This window comes from Pinus tabuliformis, chromosome 5_1, assembly GCF_031772625.1.
Source record: "Pinus tabuliformis cultivar Carrire ecotype Pingquan chromosome 5_1, CPIR1, whole genome shotgun sequence".
NCBI lineage: Eukaryota > Viridiplantae > Streptophyta > Pinopsida > Pinales > Pinaceae > Pinus > Pinus tabuliformis.
This window is the reverse complement of record NC_142305.1, coordinates 750,914,462-750,940,158: the sequence shown is the minus strand read 5'-3', so window position 1 is coordinate 750,940,158 and position 25,697 is coordinate 750,914,462.

Here is a 25,697-nt window from a genome sequence, read left to right as displayed (position 1 = left end):
GCGAAACATAGTTTGCGCTATCTGGGAGGTAGGACTAGATGTTGGATCTCCGTAATGCATAATCCAGACTAGATGCTGGCTGTTGGGATTGCATAATGCGCAATTCCAGCTGGGAGTGATTGCAGGCTTAGGGACTCCATTGTGCAATTTTCTAGGCCAATAGTCACTGTCCCTGAGAAATGCACAAAATAGTCATGGAAGGTAGTGCTAGGAAGAAATGCACATTTTTGCAGTGGAAGGTAGAGCCTTCCTTCCCCAAATTGTGCAATGCAGTCTTAGTGCAGGAAGAGCCGAGGCCAAGGTTGGCCCAACTCGCCGACGGGCAACTGAAATCAAATAAGACAGTGAATGCATGGAGACACTGAGTGAAAGAAGAAGTGATTAACAGTGTGTGGAAAACATGAATGGAGGATTCAACAAACAGATCAACATGCATGTGGGTGAAGTGATTCGCCGATTCGGCGAACGTTCATGAAAAATAGTTTCACGCATGCGAAAATAGTGAGACAGCAACGAAAACTGAAACAGAGCTATTAAAATATAGTATACATGTAAATGACAGGAAGCGTTGAAAGAAATCAAGAAAATAGCACTCACACAAGTGAATACGAAAAAAGCGACAAAAATGTTGAAAAAGACAAGTTGAGGCCAGTTACCTGTGAATAGCTCGGCTGATATGTTGAAGAGTCCTGGATGTGTTGTGGGATGTCACAGGTCAAAGATTGATCTGAAAGAATGAGCTATGATGTGTTGAATAAATAAGTTTTGGCTCATGACGCGCACGCCACAAATCTAGGAAAAAGCGACACTTGGAGGGAAGTTTCTAAAACAAATTTGCATGTAACCTCCATCCACTAAAAATATCTCCCTAAATCAAGGGATCCCTTTTTCATGTTTCCTTTCACTATTCTGGGAGAAATCAAGTCATGCATGTATGCAAGTCAATTTTCCTTGGTCCTAGGCGGAACTAGTCAATTGAAATGCTCAAGCATGAAGCTGGTCAACTTCTTGAGAAAAATGTGCATTTCTGGCTGGGATCTGGTCTGACTGCCGAAGAGGTTTTCACAATTTCTAGGGAGAGAAGATGACTATTGCCCATATTTTCACAAATTCTGGGTTGAGCAGCCCTGCTGGGGAAATTTGCGTAATTCCTGTTGGGAGTGTTGACTGGTAGAATTGCGCAATTCTCGAGTCCAGTAGGCTGCCAGATAGAATTGTGCAATTTCTGGAGGGAAGGCTAGTTTCCCTCCAGAAATCACAATTTTCTTAGGGAAGTTACTCAGCTTGTAGCTGGACCAAGTCCAGGTGAATAGCCTATGAGGGGAATGCATCAAGCTATGTTGGACAGGCTGTCTTTGTGCAAGCAAAACACTGAAGTTTATGTACTTGATGAAGCAAGAGAAGGTGTTGTGAAAGCTTTGTAGGGAGGCTCCAAAATGGGCTAAGGAAAAATTTTGGAGGGTGGTTGTAGCTGCTACAATAGGAGTACAAGATAAAGGTCTATTCTATAGCAAATTTTCAGGAATTCGATCTTCATCAATAGAAACAACACTAAAATTTGAAGCATGTGCCACAATTTTGTTCTTGTTAAACTTGCAAGTGTCTTATTTTCCAGTATATGGATAATCCTATTCTTTCTCAAATCCACAATATTTTAGAGCATATTGATGAGAATTTTTCATGAGCCCAATATTGCAACCAAAATCACATTATCTTGTGTATCAATGATTAGATTGCAGGGTCACAAAATAGAAATCTCAACAATGAAAAAATGCATAGCAAAGTGGGGATTAATTTTGGACATAGGAAAGAACCTGGTAGCCAGAAAAAGTAATATCATATATGGAAACAAGTTCCTTAGATTGTAAGATTTCTCACTAGTTGAAGGGAATAAACTTTAAAGATATAAGAAGCATGGACTACATAGTCTCTCAAATAAGAAAATTCCTATGCAACATGAATGAATGGTAAAAAAAAATGTAGCTTGTTTATGAACCAACATGGTAGGGAGCATGGATATGTTCCCCACTTGAATATCAATAAAAACAAGTTTCTAGAGATGTACATGTAGAAATCAATTATACGGTTTACCCCAATTTTAAGAAGCCTCGCCTCATTTTGTTAATGCAGTGGATCCAATTTTCTAAGCTTTAAAATGTTTTTTCTTCATGCTTCGGGTACTTGATTTTCAAGAAGGCCTCGATTGGGAGGCCTTAATTAAGGGGTAAATACTTTAAATAATTCCTTAGATGACCTTGATTGGAAGATATTAATTAAGTTATAAAGACTTTCACTAAGATTTAAGATGACCCCATCTGACAGGGATGGATACTTTTAACAAGACATTAGTAGACCCCAACTGATAGGGGTGCATACTTTCAACAAGACGATTTTTTGTGTTAGGACATCCTAAATAAGAAGGAAACAAAGGAGTGAATGTTATCGTTCATCATATAGAAGTGTGGGATTTCATAAAATTTTCAAAATAAAAAATAGGAAATTTATGCTTATATAAATTACAACACCTGATTGAAAGATAAATAATTTATTCATCGTACAGGAAAGAAGTTAAAACTAAATTTTCCTTGAAACATAACCTTAAGGACATTGGAGCCTAGTTGTAGTCTTAGTGGAATGGATAGGATGACTTATATATGCCATGTTTAGAAATTACAAACTTAATCCTTTGACAAAACAAAAGAAATGGAAAAAGATGAAGGATAAAACTACACAAGTTAGACTATGATGCACCTTATTGGCTACCTCAAGCTTTTTTGGGGTATTTATGATGCCAAACCCTCGGTCTAGATCATCAACATTTCAAAAAACTTTCAGAAACGAGATAATTAGCAATGCCATCCTCTCCATGAACTTCCATCATGTCATTGACTCCTTCTGATGGAAGAAAAATTTCACTTAACAGTCTAATATAATAATTTACCTCTAACTTCCCAATCCATGCACTAATACCCTTTATTCAACACCACACTAAAGCATGAAAATAATAATATATTATCTTGTTTGGGTATCCTACGCAAATGGGGGAAATAATGTCATAAAACAAGCCCAAATCGACTCTGCATGATGCTGTCCCATCCAATATAGTTCACAGTCTTCCATTTAGTTCCTTGAGAACTCATTGGAATGTTTATGGCTTGGGAAAATAGAGCAATCTGCAGAAATTTTTCAAGAGCTACTTTTAGGATAGTTTTCTCCAATAGATCATTCCAATACTGAGAAATGTGCACTTATTTTTTTAGTTAATTCCCTTTTCAGAAAATATATATCACAAAGATTCAATCTACTTAACCTCTGATATCTCCTCATATTTAGAGCGTAGGACAAGTAATGTATAGGTGTGATTTTTCCTCCTCCTCTTATAAACCTTCTTGGTTTAACAAACAATATTCCTTCTTCAAAGATCATATTACTATTTCCCATCTCTACTTGAGGTTCACAACTTCCATTTTGGTATTCTCTTCTAATCATTGAATAATCCCCTTTAGGCCTCTTCTAGAGATGCTTTAAATGTGTAATAACATCATAATTCCACTCTATTTAGAATTTTTAATGCCTCTTTCAAAGCTTTATTAGCTTCTATAGTTTCTTCAACACTAAAAAATTCCACTACTTTGTTGAGCTGAGCACGCTAGTGATTAGGCCAGATAACAAGCACCTTGTTGTACATTTTTGCAGCTCTTTCATACTTACCCGCGTCTCTTAAAAACTCTCTTATATTATACATAGCATCCATACAATCTAGCTTTAGGTCTATGGGTTTTTGAAACTCTTGTATGACTCTCTCTTCCTCCCCCATGGCATGCACAACCAACCCAATATCAAAATGTGCATCAACATAATCAGCCCTATCAAATATAGCATTATCTAGAGCCTTTTTGGCAGCTCTATACTCACCCACCCAAAAGAGTGCAATGCTAAGAAGCTTCAACCCCCTATCATGGGTTAAGAAAACAATTGTTTCCTATCTATAACTGGATTTTTCATCTCACATCATATGCTATAGACACCTTTGTATTTCCCATATTGAATGGGAAATAACATTCTTCCCCATAAAAAGTAATAGTTTTTCCTACATAAGGGAACTCAGACTACCCTATTTCCTATTTCTTGTAAGGGGAAAAAATCCCGTGTATAGGGTACGAATATACCAAAAGTGAGTTCTTACAAAAAAGTATAGAAATTCTTAGCAAGGTATGAAGTGAAGATATTCAGTGATGTCTCTTGTTTCTGTCATGTTTTCCTTGCAATTCAAAACCAAAGAAAAGATCAACCATCGAATTCCCTCACATGTAACTAGGAAGGTTTCATTACATGTGTTCGAAAGCCTAAGGGTGCATTACCACCTTGTTTGGATTTTTTTTTCTAATATATGTTATGGGTGCATCGCAGAGAATGTGGCACACTCGTAACTGCACCACTATACTATGGCTAGGATTGAATGACAATCGGCTAAGTGGAAGCCAATGACGATTAGGGGAGCCTTCCAACCTGGACTCAACATGCACAATTGGGATGGATGTTCATCCCATCCCTTGAAACACCAGGGAGTGAATAAATCATTGTTTGTGGTAAATTCAACCCTCCTTTAGGCCCCTAATGATTAAATGGTTTTTAATTACAAAGGTTTCGTTTGAGTTTTCCTGGTTGGATCTGGTTCGAGTCTAATGTTGGTGAAAACCATGGACATAACGAATTAATGCTGATGCACCTATGTGAGGGATAATTTGAGGTTATGAAACCCTACTATTCCTAAGGCCTGAATGAGTATTGCTGGTGGTGGTGAGGAAGGTGGCATAACAGATGTAGGCTCTACACTTGCTTGGGAAGATTAGGGAACTCAAACCCATGTGTCAATTTTATAATTGGAGGATGAAAAAAACACGCCTTTTTGATTTGATAAATATGTCAAGCCCAACCTCGCAGAGGAACACCTATGGGCATAAATATTTATTTAACTAATACTATTCTAAATACATGTATATTGAAGTGATGCAAGAGTTTTAAATTTTAGTGTGTATATATACATATAATGGATATAAATACTAAAATAATAATAAGGTAACTTAAAATTATACTAAATTAAAGAAATTATCATTTAAAATTTAAAAAATGATAAATTAAATATACCATAAATTTAAATTTAATTTAGTTTAAAATATAAATATGAAAAATTTCACTGGTTAATATAAAATTTTATTTCATAAAATTTATCTAATTTAAAATAATCTAAATATTACTAATTATTTTAAACAATCTCAAATATATAAACATTTTTATATGTTTTAATTCATCTCAAATATCATTAATTATATAATTATTTTAAACTATCTGAAACATTTTTATTGAGATAGTAAATATCATACATCCAAAATGTGTATAACATCTAAAATACATGGAACAAATCTATTAATTAACTATTTTGGCACATCTTAAATAAATCTTATCTGCAAATCAGCTATCAAATAATATTACAACAATTTCAATCAAAATACTATTACAATTAAATTTAAACTTGAGCTTAACCAAATGTAATCGACTATTTTAAACCACGAGCTATTTTAAAGCACAACAAATGATCTTCAAAACTCAAACCCAACCTCAATTATTTTCTAATTAACCTTCTAACGTTGCTAAATTTCCACTAGGCTAGAGAAGAAATCTAGTCAAGCTTCTCTTGGACATCCTTGCAAAGGGATGTTGTTAACTATAATAACACATGCCTGTGTTGGCAATACTGAGAGGGGGGGTGAATCAGTATTTCTTTTCAATTGTTATTTTTACTAGTTAAAACATTTATATTTAGAACACAATATTAACAACAAGAATAAATGATTTTATTAACATAATCTTTGCAATAAATTAGATACAATATATATATGATTCTAATCTATTGCCAAGCACCAACTTGGAGTTTTGTGAGGCTCCAACCTCTAGAGCACCAACTCTGTTTTTTCAAGGCACCAACCTTGGACATAGGAGCACCAACTCCTAGGACACCAATCATTCCAGTTTTGAGGCACCAACCTCAAGGTCTCCAACCCTCTACTGCAAACTGTCTGGATCTATTTTGTCAAGGCACCAACTTTGGATATAGGAGCACCAACTCCAAGGACACCAATCCTTCAAACTTCTGAGGCACCAACCCCAAGGGCTCCAACCCTCTTGTCAAGGCATGTTTGATAGTAATGTTCTGCTCTCAGAACTCTTCTTTACTGAGTTCTGTCTATTTACAGCTTCACTGTAGTCTCCATGCTACAACATCAATGGCAATCAGTCTTCATATGAATAACCATTGCCATCATACTGTCCACACAGAGTCTACAATAGCCATCATGATCTCTGATAATGTCTCCACATATCTTTAGTGAGTCTACTATTAGCTGCACTAAGCTCTGATTAATTCAGCACTATTCTGAGCCTGTCACAGGTTAGCCCGATCAACATAGTTGCTTGTCCGTTGGCTTCCTCCTACCCTACTGGACCTTCAGCTTCCTGTTGTCCTGTTGAACCTTTAGCTTCCTCCTGTCCTGCTGGACCTACCATTGCCTCTGTTTCTTCTACTTTTTTTTCAACCTCTAAACTTTCCTTGTTCTTTGTTTTATATTCCTGATACCCATGACCTTTGGCTTCCTCAACGCTTGCTTGATATTTCAACTTCCTCTGCGCTCACTCTTCGGCTTCCTCAGTGTCTTCAAATCCATCAATACACACAGGACACGTTAATGTGGAAGAGAGGCCGAATTAAAATAATGTTGCATATTAAACAAAATATCAGAGAGGCCCCCTTTTATAATATTCATACAATATATATTAATAATCCTGCAATCGCAATCATAGTTTTAATATGACAAGGCCTTAAGCATTTAAACCCGGGACCACAAAACATATCAGAATACAGGGATACACATGGAATACACAGAAAACCCTGCTTTGAAGCACTTAGCCAGACTTCAAATATTTATACACCCAAACATATATATATTGTTAGGTCCACACATCAAAGACACCTCTGCAGCGCTACTCCTTCCTTTCTCCAATCTCCGATCAACCTTCCACCTCCGCAATTAGTATTTAAATTATGACCGTCGATCTGGCACTCGATCTGATGATTGTCGCTTATCCTAATCACCAACCAATCCGCTCGATCTCCACCGTTGATCTCCTTTTATTTGATTTGATGGTTGACATTGATTTTGGGTCCATATGTATGTATGTATATATATATATATATATATATATATATATATATATATATATATAGATATAGATATATCGCAATCGCAGTTTATAGTGTGCCATCCCTTTATAGCTTGTGATGCATAACCTCCAATACGACGGACGCGATATGATATTAAACTGTTGTTAATACATCCGTCGAGTCCATGTATTATCACACACACACACACATATATATATATATATATATATATATATATATATATATATACTCCTCCATTCTTAACTTTGGTTAATGCGGACTTAACCCATAACCATTTATCCCCTTTAATTCTATTATAACCATCGTATAATGAGAATATACACATACACATGGGAGCTTGAATTTTCCGCTTTTCCATAGCCTTGGCATGTTTATCGATGCTTACCTTTATCAGGCTCATTCTCCACCATAGATTAACTCGCTCTAGATCCAATGGCTATCATGAATTTTGGGTGAGCAATTTGCAAGCGAAATAACCACCCGAAAAAGTGGTTTTCCCTCTCCACCTGAGTGCTACGTGTTGGCCATTGAATGGAATCGGGAACTGTCCTCTAAATACCACTAACCGCCTAGTGTCCACCTGAAAGCCACTGCCACTGTTACAAATTCGCCTTTTGGAATATAACCACGTGCATTCACTTTGACTTTAACCCGATATATGTGGTTATATACTTTAACCTGATACATACTCCTCCGCTCTTTTCTGGTCTGATATGACTCTGCGATGGCTTCCAATGCACTGCTACAATAGCTCCTCTCTGATATTCCTCCGATATCGCATAATATGGCTCCTCTATTAAGTGCTCTTCCGTTGGCTTCTCCTCCTAAGGCATGTTCCTCTTTGTTCCTTGTAATGAACAATATGGCTCCTCTGTTAACTGCTTTTCTACTTATGCACCTCCGATACGTGTTTCTCTTTGTTCCTTGTGGCTTCCAATGAACCTTCCTTTATGCTTCTCTTGCTCCTCTGATCGGTCTTCCCTTTGGATTCCGATAGTTCTTCTTTGGCATATTTTACATGCGATACTCCCGATATTGTTGTTTATGCTCCTCCGCTATGTGTTCCTCTTTGTTTCTTAATTCTTACCTTTTTTCCTTTGGCTTTTCTTTGGATGCTCCTCTTCTGAGCTTCCAATGAGCTCTTCCGATGGTTTCCCTGATGGCTTTGCTCCTTGGCTTCTTACTCCTATTTCTTCATGGATCTGCTCTGCCTGTCCTAGAATATTGCCATATTGACATCAATGACAATCCAGGTCAACATCCTATAGAACAGATAGTCATACAATGTAATGACATTCCCAGGGAGGAAAATTAATGAGACAGACAAATGAACATGGTGCACATGACCACACAGGGATATACAAAATTCATAGTGATCTCTATGAGATTTTCAAAGGAAAAATGTGATCAATATACCTTTCTATGAAGCAAAATTATTAAAGGGTGTTGGAAAAGAGGTTTGACCTTCCTCCAAACCCCTTACGGAAAAAATTTGCACTAATAAATTTTGAGAATATAATAGTTTCACCCATCAAGTTTTGACGAAATCTCATGCGAGACTTGATTCTTTTACTTGGATCTGAAGAGACTAGCCACTGGAGTTGACGATGCAGATTGAGCAGAGTACTAGTTAGGAATAATGTTTAATTTATCTATTAGTTTGAGGTATGTCAGAGTTTGTTGAGATGTTTTCTTAACAATAATTTGCTAGTTTAGAATCTTTTGGATTTCATAAGAAATGTATACGTGTCATGTATTTCGGTTGTAAATTGCAATAAATGAATATTTGTGTCTATAATCTTTGTCGTAAGTGAGTTAATCTAATCTCTAGTCATTTCATGATATATTTTAGATTGACTCTTCAGAATCAATATGGCCATTCTATTTGAGACACTTGACCTCAACAATAATGTTGCATTGTGTTTTACCTTTTTTATAAGGATCGTGGGTGGGATAGAATTCCTTTTCGTTTCCCTGGTCACGAAAGTGCAATATGTGGTTTCGCGAAGCCCATTAAGAAAATGAGCAACAATGAGTTTTGTTTTTTGTTTTATTAAGTTGTATGTTTTCTGTATATTTTCCTTTTGGTTTGTAAAAGTGAAGAAACCATTATTAAAAAATGTTGCATAATTCAAATTAGTGGTTCTTGGCACTCATAAACACTTTAATGCATCATTTGTTTGGTTGTGTTTACATATTGTTATGATTTGTTATTCTTGATGCTTGAAAAGCCCCTTACAACAACTACAGGTTATAGCATGATATGCTTGCATGTTAGATAGTTCATGTTGAATGATCAACTTCTAAACACATTCAATATCTAGACCACCATTCTATCTACTGACATATAGCTGAAAGTGATATATGTGATCATGGTTGTAGGTCCATTGAGTGGTTCATTACTTGACAATTTTGATCACAGAAACCCCAATGAGCAGAGTATGTCAATATTGTTGATCTTAGAAGTTATTCAATGATGGCCCAAGATATTTGTACCTTAAATGAGTCAAGTGGGAAGCTCAAAGATTGTGGTGGAGAAAGAGTATGGTCCGTGAGATTTCAGAATGGGTAGAAGTCCCAATGAAGACCATATTAGACAAATGTGACTTGTATGTGACTTGTATGATTTGCATATATTCGTATTTGTAAAATATACATTAAGGGAGGGTGTTAGGAATAATTTTTAATTTAGCTATTCATTTGAGGGATGTTGGAGTTTGTTGAGATATTTTCTCAAGAAGACTCTCCTAGTTTAGTATCTAATGAGTCTCATAAGAACTATATGTGTGATATGTTTTTGTTGTTAACTACAGTAAACAAATATTTGCATGTGTAATATTTGTCCTATGTCATGGTCCTCAAACATATATTAGTTCTATTTTCAAAATCCATGAAATCCCAGTGGGAGAATATAACCAAAATTAAAAATTCTCATATTTTTATTGGTTGAGCATAGGTTGAAGGCTTCTTTCAATCTTGCTAATACATTTATATACTAATCATTGCCACAGAATACTTACTTCCTCTTTTTTGTTTTCCTTCCAAGCCAAATAGGTGGAATATAGAAAAAAAAATCGACATATTTGTTAGGATTTTATATGAAGTTATAGTAGTTAATAGCTAGGAAAAGTGAGGGAATACATTGTGCGAGGTATTTAGGACACTCACAATTGCACATGGAAAAACATACAATACTATACTGTACAAGGTACCTAGTTATTGTTAGAAATAGTAAATTACTGTTGTATGCATGAAATGCATTAAGAGATGAGTTGAGTTATGTCAAGTCCTATATTTGAAGTTGAGTGTGAGTTTACATGACACATTCAACTTGAGCAAAGGCAAGTCAAGGTAGAGTTTTCGATGATTTTATATTTAGTAAGTGTTCTCCTTAAATAACCGTGGTTGAGTCATTTTAAATAGTGAAAGCTAAGATAAAAAAATTAGGAACATATATGTAAGTTTTATGAAAATAGTTTTGTTTTGTTAATTTTGTTTTTCCTCCTCTTCCTTTACATAAAATTCATATTAGAGTTGAGGTCAAATTTCAATATCTAAAGAGCAAAAGGGAGGTGAGCAGCTTGTAGAGTTGCCACCATATTAGGAGGATGAGTAGTAATTTCAAGGAATTTTTTTAAGGGGTGATGATGTAATGCACCCCATAATCTAGTATAGTCGTGTTCTAATGTAGGAGAGGTTCTCCTCCATGCACATTACACACCAAAAACTTCACGTCGCTACCTAGACTGACAAATCGAATCCTTGTCATGGAGTGCGTTAGAAATAAAGCGAGTTGTATTAGGAAAACAACACATTAGTAACTCATCCCATCCATATTGTAAGGTGTGTTATTCATCCCAAGGTGCATGCACAAGTTTACAAGTAACCACGAAGGTAAAAAGTCATGTGGGCAAGATTTTTACAATGATTTTATTTGAAAAAACTCTCAAGGGCCATTGAAAGTTTGAAGTTTAAAAGGGATCAAAATTTATTTAAAGAAAAGGATCCTAAGCATATCAACTATTACCATAGAAATTTTAACAAGTTTTGAAACAAAAATGATGAAAAGGGTTTTTTTTTGTAAAGGTTGGAGATGTTAGAGTTTGTTCCCATGTATATATTTAGTAGGGACATATGTCTTGAATTTATTTATTTTTATTTTTTTTATATTGAAAGAACTAAAAACAAAGGTGTGTTGAAGTATAAGAGATTTAAAGTGTGAAAATTTTATATAAATGTTTTTTCTCATAAGCATAATAAAAAAAATGTTCACATATATATTTGGGATATTTTATAAAGTGGTTCTTCAAAGAGATTTAAAAAAAGGAGGGTCTTATTTGAACGAGAGTTTAGGATTTTGAAAAGGTGCATTAGTTTGTAATTTTTTCTGTTTTGTTAAGCAGGACATTCTTTTGGGTTTGGAAAAATTCCTTTGTATCTGTGATGCACCAAGTTACACTTCGTTTTTTTTTTCTTTTTAGTTCTTAACTACAACATAGTTGGAATTTATTATCTATGATATTCCTTGATATTTACTTTTGGATATTTCGCCATACCATTAATTCTAGCATGATGGTTTATTGATGTGACTTGTTACATTCACTTGCTATGACCCCCATGTGAGTATCTATGTGTATTTTATGCATCATTTCACCTTTCCCCATGTATGATTAAACCTCTATTCAAGGTCGAATTTCTAAGGCCGTGGTAATGTTTTATGTCACCCTTGTCCTAGCATGGAATGAAGTGATAACTATAATACAAGATCTTCTAAAGTTTGTGCTGAGAGTGGTAATATGCTAGGGTATAATCCTTTTTATTTTTTAGTTTGTTAAATTACTTATTTCATTGAACCTCCTTTTAGTACATTTCCTAATTTCATAACCTTATTGGTTTTTGTATTAACACACCAGATTATGTTAGGATAGAGGGTTGATATGTCAATCCCATGGCTTGATTTTAATGGTGACAAAAAACTATTAATCCCCATACCATTCACTCCATCTGACAACCATCTTACTACACCCACCTTATTCCACTGATTTGCTCCATGTGCCTTTGCCTATGTGAATGGGTACGAGTTCACATGGACTTCATCCCTGCCAAGGCGAATGGTCTTCAACAACTCAGATCTGGGTTCTCACATCTATGTTGTACATCACATGATACAAACCCTAACATTCCATATGATTGGCTATGCCCTCATTTGGCTTAGTTCTCTGCCACCAAAATGGAGAGCTCTGCTCCTTTGTCCAGGTCAACCAGTTCATTTTCTATCCACAAACTATTACAGTTTCCACCCAGTTCCCCGACTGTTGCGGTTACTACTACGTGAAGTTAAACTCATACCCTCATGGTGCCTTTCTTCCACTTATTGTTAATAGGTTTCTGGTACCCTTGACCTCTCATCAACACCAGACCATCCTTGCCAAAGAGAGACCATTGGAGAAGACAACGGAAAAATTCATGTCCTTCTCTCTCGTCGAGGTAAAACTTGCTTGAAATTTCAGAGTTGTGTTTTTATGTTAATTTCTTCCTGCACGACTGAATATATTTTTTATCTATGTAGAGGTCTAGGGTTCACATCATTGGAATAACGCTGAAGAAAGTTAGGTCTTCCATTTGTAATTACACTCACGACGTAGAAAGCCATGGTGATTTCTCCCATCCCTCTCCACATTTCTTCCTCGTATTAGCTCTTACCATTAACCACAATTTTTCTCCTCACATTGAATGATTTCTCTATTTCCTCTGTTGCAGAGGTTAATTAATCTCCATCCAATCTCTGTCTAACACTCATTATGCAGGTGAAGCTACACATTCTACTTATTCTTTACGATGTCTAAGGGTTTACTATTGCTTGTTTTATTTTTTCTCTATTTCATCATGTTTATACACACAAAGTCCTCTATCCTCATCTTTGGACAGGACAAGGTACTCCACCATAACCTACTCAACCCTATGTGAAGTTTATCAATTTACCCCAATACTAATATGACACTAGGGTCTCTCTAGGTTTGTCCATTTTCATGACCCCTCTACTCACCAAGACACCTTATTGCCTACGGAAAAAGGATTGGAGTTAATGTTCTTGTTACAAATATGTATATGTCATTATGGTTAAATAAGCCTCTCGTGGTAAGGCTAAAATTTGGGAAGAACTTGTCATTAAAAATCAATGATTTGTTTCTGTGTTGATGAGGCACTACTGTATAACTATTTCTATGGATGTACCATTTTTCTCAGTTCCTGTATGCAGAATGCTAACATCATTATAATATTATGATCTAATTTACATGCCTCGGGTGATGCCTCTGTTCCCATTTATATTTATGGTCAATTACTTCTAGTGCACCTACATGTTGTAAATAACATTGTCAGAGTATTTTACCTATCATCTCATTACTAGGGGAACCATCCCTATAGGCTCATTTTCATCTCTCACTTCTTTGTGGCTTAATTTTGAGAAATGGAAATGGTTAAAGTGCACATATACTGTAAAGAAGTTTTTTTCTGAATATGATGAAGATATTTGACTAGTTGTTTAACGAGTAGTTATCTAACTATAATAACTCATAATTGTTGTATACAAAATTCGGTTCAATTTTTATGATAGTGGCTAACATTTTTGCAAAACATTTTCATTTCTGGAGTCTTTAATAATTTCATGCAAGGTATTTAATCTATACATATTCATTGTTCTAGGGTTTCTAATAATCCACTAATAATGTTTCTTGATAACACTTCATCACTTCTGTGCATCTCTTTTTTCAATATTTACTGTTTCCTTGGGTAACTCTCTAAGTTAGGCCATAAGACGGTCGTCTAGTGAATAGTCTACTTGCTATTTAAGGAATTTATAGGGTAATTGGTTGACAAAACAACTTGACTAGTTGCAATAACATAAGATGGGATTAAAGACGTAGTTTGATATTGTAGTAAATACTTCACCCGCACTTCTTTGAAATTCCGTCACTTTCTTACAGCTTCGTAGAGAGTATGTACATGTCACTGTGCATTTCAACAACTCTATATTCTCTTAAAAATTCTTCATGGAATGCATCAAGAAAGAGCACAATCATTCTAGGCATTCCTTTTACCTCCTTTCTTTCCTAATCATATTTAAGTTGTAATGCTAATCTTCAATTGAAATAATTTGGGATCCACTTGGTACCTTGCTTGCGAGTAGTCTAACTGAGTCGCTGCCTAACCTAATGCTATATTTATTTATCCCTAAATGATTATTTCTCTGCATATGTAGGTACATGTGTGTGTTGTTCTAAATATACTCGCTCTTCTCATTGATGAATATCTTCTTGGATGTCATTGTAGATAATACAAACCCATTTTATTGGTTAACTCCCCCATCTTGTCTGCATGCATGCCACTTCATCCTTATAATATTTCAAACTATGCTTCTAGTGCTTTGGTCTAATGCAACCTCTACCATCTTCTCACTCACTGGCTTCACCCATAATTAAACAGATTCCCACACAATTTTTTCCTCATAAGTTTATTCTAATAACACTATGTATCTCCCCGAGTTGTGGTGCATTACTCCTGAGGTACTCACATGGGTCAACACCCCCATAACTGACACTTATTACATTGCAGAACCTATGAGTCCAACCCCATAACATTAAGAATTGCATAATAACGAGTTCACAGTGGAGATAAATTTCTACCTTCCAACACATAATCATTATAATATTCCTAAATCAGAAATATGTTTAATAATAGAATAATCAGATTATTGTATAAGTAAATTTCTGCATTCCAAATCATAATCATTATGCTATTCTGAAAGTGAACATCTACTTAACAATATAATGATAAGATTTTTGTGTAATTAAATTTATGCATTCCAAAGAATACTCATAATGATATTCATAAATTGAAAATATGCGTAACAGCATGATAATCAAGCCATTGTGTAATTAAATTTATGAATTACTTTATGTCACTAAAACCATATTTTTGAATCTAAAATCTAAATGCTAACATAATAACTGAGTGACAAAAAAATGTATCAAATGAAAGCTATTGGATTTTACAGAGGGCTCGGATCTGAAACGATGGCTAGGGTTTCTAAACAAATCTGTGCCGCCGTCACACCACAGATCAGAGAAGGAGGCACCAGTGAAACAATGCGTAGTCCCCTTAGGAGATCGGTAGCTGGGCTCATCGAATCAGATGCACGGTCAAGGATTTGGTACTGTATCGAACCAGACAGAAATTACCCTGCGATAAATCGATCCTCGCTCAGGTATTGTCTCACTGTTTTTGATAATTCCCAATTGGTTTGGCCCGGATCTTCAACCAGGCAGGAATACAATGAATCGAAACAGACACAACAAAGCCTGGAGATATCCCTTCCTTTCTCGGCCCAGGACGTTTCGCTCAGGACGGATTTGGGATATATTTTACTCTACTTTCGATGGTTTGCCGCCAATCAGCCGAACCCTAACCTGTATTGTGTAGCTACGATCACCCCAGCAAGGATCAGTATCGCCCGCACGGATGGAACCTACCTCGATCCGCAACCTCAAACTGCAATTAAGGGTAAGAACAGAGAGTTTTGGCCGGAGATAGATGCGCGAGTGGGAGTCACAAAGAATACTGGCACATTTCCATATGGAAGGAACAGGTGCGGCTCAAATCTGATATCAGAGATCCCGGGGGAGGAAAGAACACGAACCACCAAGGCACGCCCAGAATCCAAGTTTCTTGAAACTAAAAAACGGATGATAGGAGGTGGACGATCGCCAGATCTGGAAAATCAGGGCTCGATTAAGGCCGATCCATCAGATCTGAAACAAATATTTATCAGATCTGTAGATGGCAAACACTGTTGTGCCCAAATCAAGGAAGGGATGGACATCCAGGAGTTAAAGAAATAGATCCAGAACAAATTGGGAATTCCGGCAGCACTCTAAAGTCTCTTATTCTCAGGGATCTGTATGCAGGACTAACACACGCTCCAGCATTACGGAGTGGACAAAGATTCAACCATCATCCTCAACCTCAGGCTCCGAGGCGGATGCAAGGGAACCAACTCAAAAAATCCAGGTTCCTTCCGCGATGCAGTTAAAGGAAAAGAACCAATGCAATAAAGAACAGCATCCACACCAGAGATTCCAGGACCCTACATTGTGGAACAGAAGACAGAAGCACCTATTTTAACTATATCATTGCCAGAGGTAATAGATCTACACTCAGATCTAACTCATAATGCTGTTATATGCAGATTTAACGGCTATTGGCCCAAAGCTGATGCACTACACCATTGGATCTACACATCACGGACACCCAATTGTGAAATATATCTATGCCCTAAGGGATTCTTCATAGTCAGATTTAGCACAGAGCTGGAACGAGACAATGCCATTAACCAAGGGCCCTGGTTCTGGGGCAATGTTGGTCTCTTTCTCACACCCTGGTTCCCGGATTTCGACGCCAATAGCATGGTAGTATCGACAATGCCAGTCTGGGTTAGGCTACACAACCTACCACTGCATTTCTGGCACTGAAAAGCTTTAACAGCCATTGGGAACTCCTTAGGGAAATATCTCAAAATAGATGAGGACAGAGCATGCCGGGGAATTTTCACATATGCTAGAATATGTGTAGAAGTGGATCTAAGCCAAGGACTCCCAGACCATATTACATTGAACTTCAATAACTCACTATGGACGCAACAACTTGATTATGAAAACACAGCTTTCAGATGCCGCAGCTGCTTGCAGATAGGGCACCTACAATATGCATGTCCACAGACTTGTAAAGAGCCAAAGGGGAATAAGAAACAACAGAAAAAGCCAAAAGGCTGGCAGCACACTGAACCAGTGGAGGAGGAGGCACTAAACACAGAACCCACAGACATATACAGAAGCCAGAAACAAATGGAGGAAGAGAACACCGAAGGGCACAAACTTGAACCAAACAGCATGGTGCGGCAGCAAGAACAACAGCTGGAAATAAGTGGTGCCAAACGAGCACATAGTACCGAAGGATCAGATTCGGACAAAGAACAACCTGTGAACATAGAGGACACCCAACTAGCCATAATTGTCCCCACTGCCAACACTGGAGGATGGCGAAAAGTGGAGAAGAAGAAAGGGAGGAAAATATAGGCTGGTAGACACAATTATCATAAATTTTGCTGCATTCCTTTCTAGTCTTATACTATTCTGTGTTCTTATTTCTATTATGCTGCTAGTTAATACAGGATCAGCCATTTGCATATGCTTCAAGCATCTACAAAGTGTAATTTTATCAACATGAATAAAATTACGATTTTTTCCTAGGGGAAAAAAAAAACTGAGTGACAAAATCATTAAATTTCTAACCCCCACCCGATATGGAAATTGTGTCTAAGGCCACAATGATCCACCCAACCACGGATCAACCTATGTCCCCCCGAGCTAAGAGGACTTTGTCAGAACTCCACAACCCTTACTGATTCCCAATAATGTCTTTTTAACATTATGCTTTCCACAAATTTTTCCTTAGCAGTGTGCTACCTTCGGGGGCTTTGTTTCCCCTTTAGCCTAGGCTTTCCTTTAGTTTTTATTCCTAAGAAACCTTCTTTTATCCCCTGTAGTACTTTAATTGGTATTTATCTCCCGCCCTATAAATATAACTATATGTATATATATATATATATATATATATATATATATATATATATATATATATTAGGAATTTTAATTCAAATCTGATTTACTTCAGATTCGGGCAAGCATCTTTTACTCCAGTGTTTCCCCTCCACAATTTCCAGCTATATTTAAAAAAAAATATTTATTTATTTGTACCATTGCTCTTTATGATCAACTCATCGTAGCTCATTGTCAAATATACTAATAATAATTATATATAAACAAAAAAATAGTGCTTTTACCTAACGAGGTTCTTACATCTTCCCCCTCCTGAAAAATAACATTGTCCTCGGTGTTTATCAACTTTTGTCTTTCATTGGAACAATGTTGGGTATGTTTATTTCATATTATATTCTCATTCTGAGGTCACCTCCTCATGTGTAAAGTGCCTGCACTGCACCTTAACCTTAGTGACGGCTCAATTCCGAACCATAGCTTACTTTTCGCTATAGGATGTAGAGTGACTTAGGCAGGGAATCTCCTCTGGGTTCCACCTGTGACAGATTCCATTACTTTACATGATAAATATCATCTACATATTTTTTAAATAAGGACACACGAAATATATTATGCACTTTAACATGACTGGGTAGATCCAATTGGTATGCCACTAGACCCACTCAGTCTAGAATTTCAAATGGCTCGCATAGTTGTGGTGATAATTTAGCGCAATTTCCTATTCTGAGAATACACTTCCAAGGTTTAAACCTCATATATACATGCTCTCTCACCTTGAACTCTTTGTGTGTCCTATTTTTGTTTGCATAGCTCTTTTTTCGATCTTGGACTCCTTTAATGTTATCTTGAATTCTTCACATTGTTTGCTCCATTTCATGCAAAACATCTAGCCCAAGAATCAACCTATTCTCAGGTTTGCTCCAACTAAGGGGTGTATGGAATTTCCTGCCATACAAGGCTTCAAAGGGTTTCATATTAATAGATGTTTGATAGCTGTTGTTATAGGAAACTCAACCACATGCATAAAATTTTCCCACTTAGTGGGCCTATACATTACATACATCCATAACAGATCCTCCAAAATCTGATTAGTACTTTTAGTTTACCCATCTGTGTGCAGGTGGTATGTAGTACTGAAGTTCAACTTAGTTCCAAAGCTCCCAAACAAGGACTTTCAGAAGTTGGAAGTAAATTTCGCATCTCTATCTAATATTATCATTTTTGGTATGTCATGAACTCTGAAAATGCCTTTCATGAAAATATTAGCAATTTGTGCAGTCCCAAAGGTAGATTGTACTGGTATAAAGTGTCCTTTTTTCATTAGTCTATCTACCACTACCATAATAGAATCATGATCATACTTGGTCCTTGGAAATCCTGTTATAAAATCCATGGAGATCACCTCTCACTTCCATTCTGGAATGGTAGTGGATGCAATAATCTTGCTGGGTGCTAGTGCTCCACTTTCACTCGTTGACACTCTAGGCATTTTTATAGATAATCTCCTACCTCCTTCTTCGTGTCTTGGTAAAAAAATTTTTCCTTAGGGCTGTTATGATTTTCTTATGATCCTCATCCATAATCATTTGTTTCAGTACTGACACATTGGTAATATACAACTTGTCATGATAAGTAATTAATCCTTTTGGGTTCAAATCATACCCCAGAATTCCTTATTTCTACATTTTCAGCTACTATTCTTGATACTGAGGGTATTTTTGCACTATTAATTCGACCTGTTCTTCAAAATATGTCTTTATGATGCTCCCTGAACTTCCTACCAAGGAGTGAGCATGCCTACTTAATGCGTCAGTAATCTTGTTTTATTTTCACTTAATATTATTTATTTCAAATTGAAATTCACTAAGGAATGCTAAAAAGCTTTCCTTCCTTGCATTTAAATAAGGCTGGATAAAGAAATACTTTAGGCTGATGTTGTCAGTCACCAAAACAAAATTCTTCCCTAGTAAATAATTCCTCCACATTTTGAAGGCATGTATTACAACAAATAGTTCCAGGTCATACACAACATAATTTTGCTCATGTTTTTTCAATTTTCTTAACTCGTAGGCTATGATAGCATCGTCTTCTAGTAGCACCCAACCAATCCTTCTAAACAAGCATTTGTGCACATTGTAAACTCTTTATTTTGGTGTGCTATATTTAAAATAGGAGTTTTTTTCAACATTTTCTTTAGCGTAGTGAAGCTTTCTTAGCAATTGCCTATCAATTAAAACATTACTCCCTTCTTCTATAGGGAGGTAATGTAGTAAGCTAGTTTTGGAAAACCTTCCACAAATATTCAGTAGTACCCAACAATCCCCATAAAGGAACGAATTGTTGACACATATTTTGGTAGTGCCCAATTCGTAATGGTTTTAACTTTCTCAGGGTTCACTACCAATCCTTCCTTGGAGAAGATATGGCCCAAACACTAAATTTTGGGTTGGTAAAATTCACACTTTTAACTATGTTTTTCATACAATTGATGATTCCTTAGTGTTTATAACACCAATCTGAGATGCTCTTGGTGCTCCTGTTCATTTTTAGAGTATACAAGAATGTCTCCAATGAAAAATAATACAATTTGGTCAAGATACTATTGGATTACTTTATTCATGAGACACATGAAAGTTGCAGGTGCATTGGTGAGACCAAAAGGTAGCACCACAAATTCATACCGAAAATACCAAGTTCTATGATTTTTTTTATGAACATATTCATTTTTTATACGTAGTTGATGGTACCCAGTTCACAAATAAATCTTTCAAAAAGTAGTTCCCCGCCTCACTTGGTCAAAAAAATCATCGAATTTGAGGTAAGTGGTATCTATTTTTAAGGCTTAATTTGTTTAGTCGATGATAATCAATGGACATTCTAAATGTTCCATATTTATTTTTAACAAACGATACAGGTGCCACCCATGGTTAAATGATGGGTCTGATATAACCCTTATGTAACAGTTCCTCTAACTGCATCTTCAATTCTAGCAGCTCAGGGATACTCATTTGATAAGGAGCTCTAAACACAGGGAGAACACCTTACTAAATAAATGGTAAAATATATGTCTCGCTATGGGGGAAATCCTAGAATTTCTTCCAGAAACACATCTGGAAATTATTTAGTGACCGCTAATGTCTCCAAACTTCCTTTCTCAGTTAGATGATTCTTGGTTTCCACCTGCACCATGTACAGTTGACATCCTTTTCTGGCACTTCTTTTCAACTGCAAGGTTGAAATTTGTTGGACCGACACTGGTTTCGGATTTCCCCTGTTTATTCTAGTGTGTCCATTATGATTAACACAGGAAACTATTTTTTTCTACGAAGTTTATAACAATTGCTTTCTTTTATAGCCCATCCATGCGTATTAACAAATCATAGGAAACTAAAGGAAGGATATTTAAATCTGCCACTATAGAATACCCATTTAAATTCAATAGACATTGTTTTACTTGACTGCATATTTTCCTTTCAGTTCTGGTTGCTAACTGGACCAACCATACGTTTCTAAGTTTTTATGTTTCTTATTTACAATTTTCAACAATTTGGGGGCTTATATAACTTAAGCTACCCCTCGGATCAATTAAAACAAAAACATGTTGGCGCAGGATATTACATTCAATTTCAAGCATAGTAGACTGGTGCTCCACTTGTCATTTCTGCGGAGTTGCGGTGATTCCAACAATATTCTGAGCAATGCCATTCATAGTGGTTTCCTCATGGATAACCTAAATGTTCTGCATGCAGGCAGTCCCTCAGCAAATGTGGCTCTCGACAGCCCCAACATTTCAACGGTTCCCTTTCTTTTACACTGATATTTTTCTTGTTGTTCAATTCTGTGGTTTTCAAACCTGTATATGATTGTGAAAGTGGGGGTGCATTCCCTTTGGTAAATTTCTTCCTTTGATGATCCTTACTAAAATTCTTGAGGTAGCGAGGTTTTTGTATTTTCATGCCTCCTCTCACCTTGTCGCTTTCTTTACTTTTCCACTATTCTCCACTTTCACTTTTAATCCTATATTGCTAATAACATAATCTAGCCTTTCCCACCACTTCCTCCATATTCTTCAGATTATAAATATTGATTCTCTCCTCGTATGAAGCTGGTAAAAATTTTCAGAAATGTTGTATTTTGGCCTTATCCTGCTTAAGGTATGGCACATACCTCAGTAGGTTCATAAGCTAAGACACAAATTCATCCATAGAAAATTAACCTAGCCTTAACTCTTGGAATTCATTGGCCTGGTCATCATAGTAGAACTCACTAAGATAACATGAGTTGAAATATTTATGGAGTTCTTCCCAAGAAACTGTTTTTTCGACTAACAACTGCACACTTTTCACATCCTCCCACCATAAGGTAGCTTTTCCCTGCAACTGGCAAGTAAAAAGTCATGCCTTTAAATTACTTTTGTATTCATATACCTATAAATACTTAATCATGTACAATAACCATGGTTCTGCATCCTCCTCTTTCTCCCCATCAAACATAGGGGGTTTGATCTTTTTAAACTCGCCTTGTAACTCCATTTTAGGGAGCTATGATCCATCTCCTCTCCACTCTCATATTTTTCATATTCTAATCCGTTCTTTTTACTCTTTAACCCTCCTATCTCTACACTTTTGTGGATGTATTTCTCGGTCCAATCCCTAAGAAGATTTTCTTCCTCCTCACTAGCCTTCAAAAGCCGCTCATTACTACTCAGAAGCTTCACTAATTCGTGTTGCAGATTCCTTACCCTATCCACAAGCTTTGTAGGTAATGTAGCTCTTCCTTTCCCCAACTCCAGATACAAATCTTCCCCGCTCGTGATAGGTGGAGGAGATTTCTTCATTATTGCACAGTGCTCTGCTTTAGCTTCACTTCCTACAAAACAAACCAACTATGATAAGAATTTATCATTTACTTCTAGACCTTTGCAACCAAAAGCTACTGGTGGTGCCCCTTCTCAAGCCGAGTGTAGTAACTTGGGCTCTCATGCCATTTGTCATGTACCAAGTCACACTTCAAATTTTTTTTTTTTTTTCCTTTTAGTTCTTAACTACAACACGGTTAGAATTTATTAAAGATGATATTCCTTGATATTTACTTTTGGATATTTCACGATACTATTCATTCTAGAATGATGGTGTATTTATGTGACTTGTTACATTCACTTGTTATGACCACCGTGTGAGTACCCATGTGTATTTTATGCATCATTGCACCTTGCACCATGTATGATTAAACATTTATTCATGGTCGAATTGTTAAGTTCACGGTAATGTCTTATGTCACCCTTGTCCTAGCATGGTAAGAGGTGATAAATATACCACACGATCTTTTAGAGTTTGTGGTGACATGGTAATATGATGGGGCATAATCCTTTTTCTTATTTAGTTTGTTACATTTCTTTTGTCATTGAATCTCCTTTCAGTACATTTCCTAATTTTATAAGCTTATTGGATTTTGTATTAACACATTAGATTATGTTTGGTTAGAGGGTTGACATGTCAATCACATGGCTCAATTTTAATGGTGTCCAAGCACGATTACTCCCCATGCCCTTCACTCCTCATGAAAACCGTCCTACTGTACCCACCTTCTCCTATCAATTTTCTCCATGAACCTTCACTGAGGTGAAATGGTACTGGTGTACATGTCCTTCATCCGTACTGAGGTGACGAGGCTTTAATGACTCACATTTAGGGTCTCACATCTATAGTGTACATCGCATGGCGCAAACTCTAATCTTCGAGATTTTTTCTATGCCCTAATTTGTGCTAATGCTCATATGCTAGAGTGGAGAGATCTGCTCATGTATCTAGGTCAACCAATTCATTTGCTAGCCATAAACTATTGCAGTTTACACCCAATTCCCCGCTTGTTGTTGTTATTGCTAAGTCTAGTTAAACTCATACCCAGTGATAGTGATTTCTTCCACTTCTGGTTGGTACATTTGTGGTACCCCCGAACTCTTATTGGCACCAAACCATCCTTGCCAGAGTGTGACCATTGGTGGAGAAAATGGAAAGCTTCAAGTCCTTCTCTCTCGCATCGGTAAACCCTGCTTGAAATTTCAGAGTCGTGTCTATATGTTAATTTCTTCCTGCAGGACTAAATATATTTTTGTTTGTTCAAAGGTTTGGGGTTCACATCATTTGAAGAATGATGGAGGGATTTGGGCCTCCCATTTGTAATTACCCTCATTACTTAGAAATCCACGGCGAGTTCTCCCCTTGCTCTCCACATTTTTTCCTGGTATTAACTCCTGCCCCTAACAATAATTTTGTTCCTCACATTGATGGTTTTCTCTATTTCCCCTACTATACAGGTTCAACAATCTCCATCCAATGTCATTATAGCACTCATTATGTAGGTGAAGATATACTTTCTACTTATTGTTTATAATATCTAAGGTTTTATTGTTATTTTTTTTTCTCTATTTCATCATATTTATACTCACTAACTCCTTTTTCCTCATTTTTGGATAGGAGCACGTACTCCACCTTACCCTACTCAACCCTATGTGAAGTTTATCAATTTACCCCCATACTAATATGGCGCTTGAATCTCTCCATGTTCGTCCATTTGCACGACCCCTCTCCTCATTGATATGCCTTACTTCCTATGGAAAAAGGATTGGAGTTAATGGCTTTGTTACAAATTCTAACTTCCTTAGTTTCCTTTTCTTTTAACATATTCCAATGCTAGGTGCACCACTGGACCTTGGAATTTGTTTATTGCTTAGACCCCATCAGGCTTATGCCCTGTTCCAAGGGATTGGAGTCTTCTATTGAATATGTATAGCTTGTATGGTTAAATAAGCCTCTTGTAGCAAGGATAAAATTTGGGAAGAATTTGGACTTAAAAGTGAGTGATTTGATTTTGTGTTGTGGTGGCACCAATATAGAACTCTTGCTATGGATGTACCATTTTTCCAAATTCATATATGCAGAATGTTGACAACTTTATAGTATTATTCTTTAATTTACATGCCTCAGTCAAAAGTTACCTTTGTTCCCATTTATATTTATGGTCAATAACTTCTAGCTCACCTACATGTTGTAATAACAATGTCAGAGTATTTTACCTATCATTTAGTTACCACAGGAACTATACCCCTAGGCTTGTTTTCATCCCTCACTTGTTTGTAGTTTACTTTTGAGTAGTGGTAATGGTTAAAGTGCACAACTGAATTAAATAAGTATTTATCTAACTATGATGAAGATATTCGACTAGCTGGTTGATGAGTAGTTAACTAGCTATAATAACTCATAATTGTTGTATACATAATTTGGTTCAATGTTCATCATAGCATCTAACATTTCTGCAAAACATTTTCATTTCTGGAGTCTTTAATAATTTTATGTAGGATGTTTCATCGATACATATCCACCTATGTTTATTGGTAAGCATTTTAATTTTTAAGATGTAAAAATGAAATTTTTCTTTGATGTAAAGAGTCAATTGTGTACTGGTCTAATAACCCATATGATGAAGTATGCGACACTTTAGTATAGGAATTTATAAAACATGATTTCGTACAAAGGAAAGTGACATGAAACAACAAGTTGTGTCACAATCTATTAAAAATCATTAAACAAGTTAGTCGAAGATCTGAGAGTAGACGAGGAAGACTCTAGGGGAACAACAAAGCTTGGCAAATCCCACTCAAAGGTGGATGATGGTCATTAAGACTCTAAAGGTGAGACTCTTTCATGCAGATGTGCATATGGATGAAGAAGACACATAAAAGATTTTAGAGAGAGAAGTTGAAGCCTCTCTTTGTGAAGCACAGAAAGAACATATTCATGTGGATGGTGAATATAATGGTGAATAGCACACTGACAAGACAC